This window comes from Orcinus orca, chromosome 1, assembly GCF_937001465.1.
Source record: "Orcinus orca chromosome 1, mOrcOrc1.1, whole genome shotgun sequence".
NCBI classification, from domain to species: Eukaryota; Metazoa; Chordata; class Mammalia; order Artiodactyla; family Delphinidae; genus Orcinus; species Orcinus orca.
Window position 1 is genome coordinate 37900902 of NC_064559.1, and position 10326 is coordinate 37911227.

Sequence of the window (10326 nt, forward strand, 5' to 3'; positions counted from 1 at the left end):
CTGAGGGGTGAGTGGGGAAGAACCGGCCTTGGCTGATGAGGTTAAGAAGGGGCTCTCAGAATTTACCCGAGCAAATTTCCTCTGCTTGTGAATCTCAAAAAGCCAACAAGCTGTCAAATGAGGTTTGAAGTTGTTGTTATTAATTATAATTTTTATAATGCGAAGATGAGCCTTGCTCTGAGTCGCAAGCTTCCAGCTCTGTGAGGGATCCTGGGCATCTGGCAAGCGGGGGAGGCGGGGACCAGTGGGGAGCTTTCTATATCCAGACCTAGGGGGCCTATCTGGCAGGGGAATCAGAGAGGCGGCGGTAAAAAAAAACTTATTTTAATAGCTTAAGGTGAGAGGTGCCTGGATTCTGAATGGAAATGCCTCGGTGTCTTTATGACCAGTGCTTCCATGTCCTATAGAATCTCAGTATCCCCGTAGACTCTGGACGCGGCTTTGAGAAACAGGCCTGCAAGCTAGATCCCAGCGAGTTCGCAGGATCTGCGCAGTCCCTGCTCCCGATTAGGGCACAGGCGAGTTTACTCAAAACGTCCAAGTATTCTGATGAGCTCCCTCTACTGCCCTCTCGTGGCCACAGTCCTCAGTGGTATAAATAGAAAGAAAGAAAGAAAAAAAACCACTCCGGAAACCCTAAAGGGAGTCGCAGGGAATTCTCAGAGCCGCAGGGGCCTTAAAAAAAAAAAAAGGGGGAAATAAATGTAGACTCACCGGTTGTCTTGCACAATCACCCATTCAATACAGTATTGGGGGGAAATGTAAGATTTACTTCAGTCACAGAAATTAGCTAATTCTTCCAAAGTTCCTTCCTCATTTTTAATTAGCTGACATTTGTCTTACTGTGACTTTCACTGGTTATTCCTTGTTGTGCCCTGTGCAGCCACAAAGAATCTAAGCTGTCTTTCCTGATCCATACCAACTCTTTTCTTTGAACTTCTTTAGCATTTATCGTTGGCACCCCTCCAGGCAATTATCAAAAGTTACCCTATATTATTATTTATTTCTCTTTATAAGTTGATCTTGTCTCTTCATCCAGACAGTCTTGTCTACCATCCTATCTTTGGTTAAACCGAATATAAACCACAATTTATTAAGGAATATAATTTGAAGAAGATGGTAGAAGATTTTGGAACATTTCTCTTATTTGTTTGACACATGGAACATTGATCTGGTCAGCTCCACCCAGGACAGGCAGTGGTAGGGTTGGAAATACCTAACCGATAAAGCTTGAAGCTGAAAATTAGGACCTTCTGGTTCTCAATCAAGTGCTGCGTGACCCTGGAAGAGGTTACATCTCTTCCCTTTGCCACAATTTAATCATATCTCGGGACTATTTTAATACAATACCATTTAAATAATTTTCTAATACTACCTCCCTACATGTGGTTCAGAAATCAACCCTAGAACGAAGAGCAAGGAAGGTAAAATTAAAGAGACTCCTCTACTCACCACATCCTTCAACCCAGCCTCCCTTCCCCTTTTCAAATAAATAGTGAAGAGAAAGAGAGGGAGGGAGAGAGAGAGAAGACAGGTAGGAGAACATGTTGCAGGCATGACACAATGTCACCCAGTTTGTACATTGCCACTGAACTCAGGCCTGAGGTCTGAGTCCTGTGAGATTATGGGGGTTCCTGCGGTCAGCATGACAATGTCAAGAACACTACCAGGTCTCCCGGGAGGCACCCTGTTAAGTACCCTTAACATCTCTGGGCCTCGGTTTGTCCATCTTCAAAATGGGGATTCCTACCTTCAATCTTCAGAGAGTTGTGGGAGTTAAAATAGAAATATGTAGAAATGTTAGAAGAATTAATAGTGTCATTAAAATGGAAAGATTTGTTCATATTTTTAGTCCTAATAGGCTAAAACAAATATGGATCTTATTAGTCACGCACATAATTATAACAATATATCTTGGGAATAAAAAAAGAACAACTCAGTTTCATGGTGTGTATTTAGATATAACATCCTCTGAGGCAATGGCAATATACATGAGCCTTTGATCTTCAAAGGTGCTCTAATAACCACATCTTTTTGATCACTGTGTATCCATTCATTCATTCATTCCACAAATATTATTTATTAAGAGCAACTTTATTCAATTTTTTAAAAATGGAATTGTACATAGTACATGATTATCTCTTCCACACGTATTTTTAGAGAAATTATGCTAATAATCATGCTAATAGGCTCTATGCCCTCAGACCTGTCTATGTCTTTCTGGGGCCTGAGTTTTCTGGTATCTAGCTGGTCTTTGATGTCTTCTTTTGCATCCTGTCCAGCTGATAGCAGACGCATGGCCCCTGGGGACTCATCAAGACTCTGCCAGTGCCTTGAAGTTCATCCTCATTTCCATCAGGGGGAATGGTCACAGCCCAGCACCGTTCTGCACACGTGGTGGGTGTTTAATAAGTGTTTATCAAATGGATGGATGGATGGATGGATGGATGGGGAGATGTTTGTCTTATGCCAAATCCTCATCTTTGGAAAACTGTAGCAAGCTCAATAGGGATCTCGTCCATCCCAACCCACCCACCTCTGAAGTCATGGTACTCCTGGAACCTCACCCCTGCAAAGTCATCTGTGGCTGCTGCATTGTCATCCTGAGCCCCAGGCCCCCTCTTTGCTTGTAACTAGATGGGTAACGTGGGGAAGAGGATAAGAAAAGCAGGAGAGAACAGGGCCATGGCACACTCTGGAATGGAGCTGAATTTTTCCCGGGAGAAATAAGTATTTCTCCTGCAGAGGCAGGTCTGGCCGAGCAGATGTCCTCAGGCCTGAGGAAGCCTGAGACTCTGGGGAGAATAGGCCCAAATGGGCACCCAGCCGACCCCCAGGGGAAGTCCTCTCTCTGTCACAGCAGCAGCTCCAGCTCCACAAATAGATGCCAGTACAGTAGCTCCTTGGATCACGGGAGGTATTTTTTTTTTTTTTTTTTTTTTTTTTACGGGAGGTATTTTTGGTGCTGGAAGGCAGCCACACTTTGTCAGGCTTTCAGCATTAATTCTGCTCCCTTTCAGAGGTTGGGAGGGTGGCAAGCCAGCAGTGTTTAGCATGGGGATGCTGCCTGCGAGTGTGCTCGAGCATACATTTAGGGTGCTTTGAGTGGCATGGGGGCTGGGCTGGGGGCTGTGTGCCTGGAGCTGTGGGCAGGTGGCCAGCGTCAGTGGGTGATCTTTGGGTGGTGTGCGGTTGTTACCAGCCTTGCATCTAGCTCCCGAAGCTGAGACCACTGATCTACTTCTGCTCTCAGAGGCACGTCCTCTTTCATTTGCCCTGACCCCTAGCCTTCCACATTTCAAGGCAGGGCCGCCTTCCCCCGTGGGTGGGCCCTTCCGTCTCTCATCCCCTGCCTCACCTTTACCCAGCAGATGCGACCAGGCAGGCACAGTGTAGAAACAGCAGCCTCCTTCCCCCACCCACATGGAGGGAAACAAAGGGATTGGTCTGACGGTCCAGCCCTGAGTGTGTGGGCCAAACCCCATGAAAGGAGGGAGGGATGACTGGGTTGCCAGAGGGCGGGCCTCTGGCTGGGCGGTGGGGACAGCGATCCAGGACACAGCCGCAGGGCACCTGCTCCAGGATTCTCAGCCCCATACATACAGATGTCACCCTCGTCTCTCCTCCCCTCTCATCCCTTCACAAAACCCACGTTCCTGTGTACTGTAAACAGTACAAGCCTGTTAAGACTCCAAATCAAACAAGGTGGGATTTCACTCCTTTCTCACTAGACCTCCCACAAGTGGAGCTTCTGTGCCTCTATCCCTCGCCCTCTTTCCCTAACCCTCCCTCCTCTCTCCATCCATCTAGAATGTTGCTCTGGGAGGAGAATATTCTCTGGGAGGGTCCGCCAACTACAGCCCTAAACTTATGTGAACAGGTCTCTGGAACCATCTAAAGACTCCTGCGTGTCCCGGGTGAGAAGGATGCAGGGGGTGAGTGTGGACCACCGGGCTTCAGGTGTGAAATGTGAGGACTGGGTGAAGGTCTCAGTTCGGGGACATGACTTTTGCTGCTGCTCTGTGCCTGGCACTGAAGGTCTGAGAAAGGGCCTCCCTCCCTTATTTTTTCTAAGAGATTCCAAAAAAGGAAACACGCTACCCATTAGGTCGTGTAATCCCTGGCTATGCCTCTCAGTGCCTCCATTTCCTCATCTGTGAAGTGGAAATAATATCCCTGGTTCCCGCATACGCTGCTTCACAAGAATCAAACAAGAGCCTGGCTGTGAATCGGAAATCATGACATATTTGTATAATGGGGATGTTGTCTTAAGGTTCCAGAAGTTCCTTCCAAAGCCAAACCTTCTTGACTCAGCAGTTCATTCTCTTGTTCGGTTTTTTTTTTTGTGTGGTACGCGGGCCTCTCACTGCTGTGACCTCTCCCGTGGTGGAGCACAGGCTCTGGACGCGCAGGCTCAGCGGCCATGGCTCATGGGCCCAGCCGCTCCGCGGCATGTGGGATCTTCCCGGACCGGGGCACGAACCCATGTATCCTGCATCGGCAGGCGGACTCTCAACCACTGCGCCACCAGGGAAGCCCTCTTGTTCGGTTTTTGAGGGAATCAGCTGGGTTCCTAAGAGATACCCCTCTGCTCATTGGGTGGCTGCATTGTCTCCCCATCACTTTGGGGTCCCTCCTCCTCTCCCACGCCTCCACTGGAAAGTGCTGCAGACCAAAAGATTGCCTAGTTACCTTCGACGTGGAACCACAGGGACACCCAGGCTGGAGCTGACCCTAACTGCTTGGCAGTCCCCATAAGCCCGCTCTTCCCAGTCAGGCAGAGAGGAGCTGAGATGCCTGGGGGAACACCCTCAATTGTACGGGAATCAGAATGGCACGGACTCTCACTGCCTGAGATGCATTATGAAGATGCACTTTTGAGGTCCTTCTCTGCTCAGCAGCCCTCACCAGACACACGCTGCCCTCCCTGGCTCTGATGGCCCAGCCTGATTCAGATGACAGTGCTCTCAGAGCTCTAGCTGGAGCTGGGCTGCCCAGCTTTCCGAGGATGCAGTGTCTCATGGTGCAGGCACAGCCAGGGCCTTCTGGAGCGGGAGTAAGACAGACTGGAGGAAGCCAGTACAGTTTGTTCCTTCAAGATCAGAACCTATAGGAAGCACCCACTTTCATCATATAGTGGTAAGTGCTAACATGTATTGGGTGCTCACCCTGCTTCAGTCACAGTGCTTGGCAGTGTGCCCACATGATGCTGAATCTTCACAAGTCCAGTCTTAGTAGGTATTATCACCCATTTTACAGATGCGGAAACTGATGATCAGAGAGTCAAGCCATTGGTCCCGAGGTCACCCAGGTAGTATGTGGCATAGTCAAAATTTGAACGTAGGCATATCTGACATTCATTTTCTCCAGTTTTGTCCTCTTCTGAAGAGGAAAAAGTGGTGAAAGTGTGGGAGTCCATTCTACACATGGCAGGACACGGGGGGCACCGAGCCTCATCCCTCTTCTTAGCACTGAACCGGCAGTGACCCTGAGCTGCTACAGACTCATCCCAAGTCCAGCAAAGCGTTGCTCAGCATTGCTGAGCTTCCGTTCTGCTGAAGGTCAGGAGCTTCATTTTCTCTTACAAAGGAGATCATGTTGCAATTGTTACCATGATTATTATAAACAATCATACTAATGAGCTCAAGTCTCCTCTGCTTTGCAGGGTGTGTGTGTTTAACAGTGAGACTTGGCCCAGAGGAAAGAAGTGGCCAACACATGCAGATCTCCACCAGCTCATGTCACCTCTGCCCTGCGCAACAGCACATGCATGGCCGCGCCTGCCTTCCAAGATAATAGGATAATGGGTGCAACGTGCGTCACCCACCCCTTAGAGAGAGCACGCCAGTCGGGCTTTGTGGAATCCACGGGGAGCAGGGCAAGCAGACACCGGTGTCTGCCTTCTCCTGGATTGCATCTGTGCCCTACAAACCCCCAACAGAATTGAATTTACATCTCCTCCTAATTAGGGGAGAAAGGAAGACAAGAATGATAGTAGAAGAATTCCTTCCTACCTCTGACTGCTAGCTCTTCAGGGACAGAACATTAAGCTCTCCCTCTGTCTGCTCCCACCCTTCTCTCTCCTGACTGATACCTGCAGTACCTAACACAGTGCCAGGCCCTCCCTGGGACCGGAGCGGGTGTGTGATGAGAGTGATGAAGCGGGGCTGGTTGGAAAAGCTAGACCGCGCCAGGACGCTTGTCTTGGGTGTGCTGGTCTGCTGTGAGGCAGTGCAGAGCAGTGGCTGGGGGGGTGGGTAGTCTGGGATGCCTCAAGCCAGACGCGTGGGAGCTGGTCCAGGGCCCTTTGGAGGGGAGGGTTGGGGGTGGAGGGATTGGGCGTTGCCCGGAGGAGGCTGGTAGAGAGTAACGTTCGTTGCCCACACTGCTTAAATAAATCAAATGTCCTGGCACGCAGATGCAAGCGCCAGTGCCTGCTTCAGTGCTGTAAGTTTAGAGCAGGGTATGAACTACTAGGGTCTAAATAGAAAAAGTCAGAAACGGCGTAAGTCTTGGCAGACGGGAATCAACGGCGTCATCACCAACATCATGAAACAGTTAATAATCACCAGGAAAAAAAAAAGACTTAAATGTTGTTTCCTATATTCTGAGTTTTGAATTCCTAGAAAGTAAGATCCACACATTTCCCTCATAGTCAGTTTAAGGTTAAGTTCATTTTTATTCCTTTTGTGAAATACACTCTTGCGGGTTATTCTGGGTGGTGTATGAGATGGAAAGGAAGATCGAGAACAAAAGTAATTCTGTTCCTGTCCTTCTCTTCTGACTCTCCTCCTCTTTCTATCTGGGGTCACAGCACTGATTTTTGTGTATTTGTTTTTGTGGGTTTTTTTTTTTTTCCTCGTATGGCTTCTATTCACTCAGAATCAGTATTTGAATGGCAAGACTACTATTTCCATAATAAAACAGAGGTTGGACCCCCTCCCCCTTGGGTGACAGGCGACCTGGATTCTAACCCTGCCTCTGCTCTTTCCTGGCCTCCCACAAGTCCTCTCCCTCCTTTTGGTCCTGGTTTTTGCGTCTGTAAGAAGCAGGAATCAGGCTCCACGCTCCCCTCTCTCCCCGCACTGCCGCCCTGTCCTGTCATCACTCCGACTCTCTCCTTGGAGAATGGAGCGAGGACATTGGACCCTAAGAAGCCTTCTTGTAATGGCTAAGGAAGCCCAGTGCCTAAGACATCACCGAGGGTGTATGCTACAGGGACAGAGTTGAGAAAAAGGATTTTGCCTTTGGATTGTCTCGAGGTGGATGATTTCTCTCTCTGCCTGCCTTGATAAACTCTTCTGTTCAAGACGCTGGCTCTTATGAATCTGAGTCATGGGTGGCTCCAGCCCCTCTGATCCATTCGGCTGATAACATTTCCTGACGTTTCCAAGGCCAAGAGTATGGGATGATCGGGTATCGTAGATTTACTTTACCTCCTCTCCTCTTCCCCCACCCACCTTGCTCTCCAGCCCCCTCTCCTCCTTGTGGAATTCCTATCTTGTGTCGTTCCGCAACATCCTGGGATGACAGCAAATCCCATCCCTGGCTACCACCCAGGCCTCCCGGAGAAGCTGGAGAGACCAAAGCCTTCTGTGGTCTCTTGGGGACATCGCCCCCCCTGGTGGAATGACGGGGAACTTCCCTGGCTTGGGAAAAGCCGGGCAGCCTGGCAGCCTTACCTCTGCTCCACAGTTTTCCGTGTGGCTAATAATTATTACCCTGTGTTAATCATGACAGTGGAAGAATTGCAGACCATTATTTTGAAATGATCGGCTCCAGTCAATGACTACTTATGACAGCAAAGGGGAAACATCAGCTCCGGGGAGCCCCCATGTAAATGGGGAGTTGAATGAAAGATCAGGAATAATGGAGCATGTATTTAGTTCCATTTTCTTCCCTAAAAGGGCCCTGTCAGAGTAATTTCCCCTTCCGTGCATTATACCTCGCCATTATTTACAGTATCTTCTTGGGAGAATAAAGCAACACCGGCCCCCTCCTTCTGATCTCCCCTTCCCTGCCTGGCCCTCCCCCTCTCAGCCCCACATCAATTGTGTCTCTTTCTGGAGTTTGGCAAACACAGCGACTTCTTCCTGCTGTGCTTTCAGTGGAGCTGAAATGAATGTGGCTCTGGTTATTTTTTTTCCCCCTTAATCATTCTTTTTCTTTTTTTGCTGGAGAGCATTTTCACGAAGCACAATCACAGAGGAACAGAATGTCCTGATGTTTGGGTGAACAGCATGCATTGCTTTGCTTTTTCCTTCCCTTGAATAAAAATAACACCCCATAACCATAGCATCAGAGGACTTACAGGCCGTCTTTCAAGGTTCTCCATAACCCTGCCCTACCCTCTATGCTCAGTCTTATTTCTAATAACCCCTGTCCACCCACCCAGGCATACTGGTTCCCTCTGGGTTCCTTGGAATTGCTAAGCTCGTTTTCTCCCCGCACTTCTGCCCATGTTCTTCCAGCCGTCTAGAATGTATTGTTCCCCTTCCTAACTTCCCAGAGCCTGAACAATCTTTAAGACCTTCTCAAGACTTTTTTCTAAAAGGTCTTTTTAAATATATCTTTTTAAATATATCTTTTTAAATATATCTTTAAATATATCTTTTCCAACCTATGCTAAGGGCACTTTATGCCCACAAAAGGTTAATAATTTGTAAACTTATTTCTATTCATTGTGAGCTTGGCCTAGAGAAGTCCCTGGGAGCGTGTTTGCTGAATTACTTTCACTAGTGGTTTTTGCCATTTATACCCATTTCACAGAGGGTAAATGTAAAGATGTTCAGAAAGCTTAAGTCACTTGTAGATCACACGTCCAGTTACATGGCAGAGAAGACACTGGAACCTGGGTGTTTTCATTTCAAGCCCAGGGTCCTTTCCATTTTGCTATGCTACATTCCTGTTGCAATCTCCTCTAACCTCTCCTGTTACTCGCCAGTGTGCTTAACTTCAGAGCTTCATATTTTTCATCAGATTGCAAAGTCCTGGTGGGCAGGGGCCAGACTTTCTCTTGTACCTTACCTTGGAAGTGGAAGTTCCTGATCAATCTCCTGTAACCACTTCACCTCGACTTTTCTCCAGTCTGTCAAAACTGGCTAAATAAACATCGCGGAGCCAAACTTTGGAAGGCCTTGGTTCCGATACCGGAACATTCTGTGGACCTGGATTGGCAAACACCTGTGATCTGTGCTCCTCTGTCCAGCCCTGCTCCACTGATCTGGGTCTCTCTTTCCTACATGGGACATGATGACACAAGGAATGTCAGGAGGCCGAACAACTCCTCCTTTGTGACATTAGAGATGCCTTCAGATTCACTACTACTGGTTCTACCAGCAGGGACAGTCCTCTCTACCCTGTTGACTGATGAGCTTAGAAGAGACGCTTTGATGGAAGAACATGCCAAATGGCTTTGCAGTTTCTGTAGCCGCCTCAGCCCAGGACCTGTGTGACTCACCTCTGTGCTTTTGAGGAGCTTCAAAGTCAAACGAATGCTTACTTCTCTTAATGCAATAATATTTAACAGTTACTGTTAATAATTAATGTAATAATGTGTACAGCAAGTCACCATTGGCAAAGTTTTCAAGTACATTAGAAGCAGGTGGACATATACTAGAAAGATGGCGGGGTTCAACTACAGTTGCTCAGAGCATAGAGTTCAGAGTGGGCTTTGTTCCCAGCTCTGCCACTGATTCCTCTGTGGTCTTAGCAAAGTTACTTAACCTCTTGCTAATTTCAATCCCCTCAATGGTAAAACAGGAAAAGAATGTGGACATCATAGAGTTGTTATAAGAATTAAATGAGTCTTGTAAACCGCAGTGTCTGGCTCAAGAAAAGCTGCTACTTACAGGGCAGTTACTCCGTATCAGCCCCTGTCACTAATGGGCGGTGTGGACTTGGGGAAGTCAGGTAGCCTCATTTTCCTCCTCTGTAGAGTGAGAAGCATTGGATCCTGATACATTTCAGCCTTCGGAACAACACAGAAAGATAGGAAGGAAGTCAAGCAACGTCCCTGTTTTCCAATGAGGGAACTGAGGTTGAGGAGATCAAATGCTTTGTCCAAGGGGTGTAGCTGATAAATGGAAAAGCTGGGATGAAAGCAAGGTCTCTGAGTCTAGCTCTGTGCACTGTTCACGGAGATGCATGGGCTCCCCTAAGAGTCTCTGGGAGATGCTTTATCCTTTGAGCATATACCATCTTTACTTTTGGCCATGGTCTCCCTAGAGGAGGACACTAACATCTGCCTCTAAGAACTCTGGCATTGCTTTGGAACCATCTGTCCCAAGTAACTCAGTTTAGGTTAGGAGATCACAGTGACCTTGA

General features: G+C 47.9%; 1 long non-coding RNA gene across 1 annotated transcript; it reads left to right on the top strand.

The window, feature by feature from the left end:
* Positions 1-2191: 2191 nt before the first annotated feature.
* LOC125962669 (uncharacterized) lies at positions 2192-6599 on the top strand. Its single transcript, XR_007474187.1, has 2 exons — positions 2192-2397; positions 3811-6599. It is a non-coding gene; the product is annotated as an uncharacterized LOC125962669 (long non-coding RNA).
* Positions 6600-10326: the final 3727 nt, after the last annotated feature.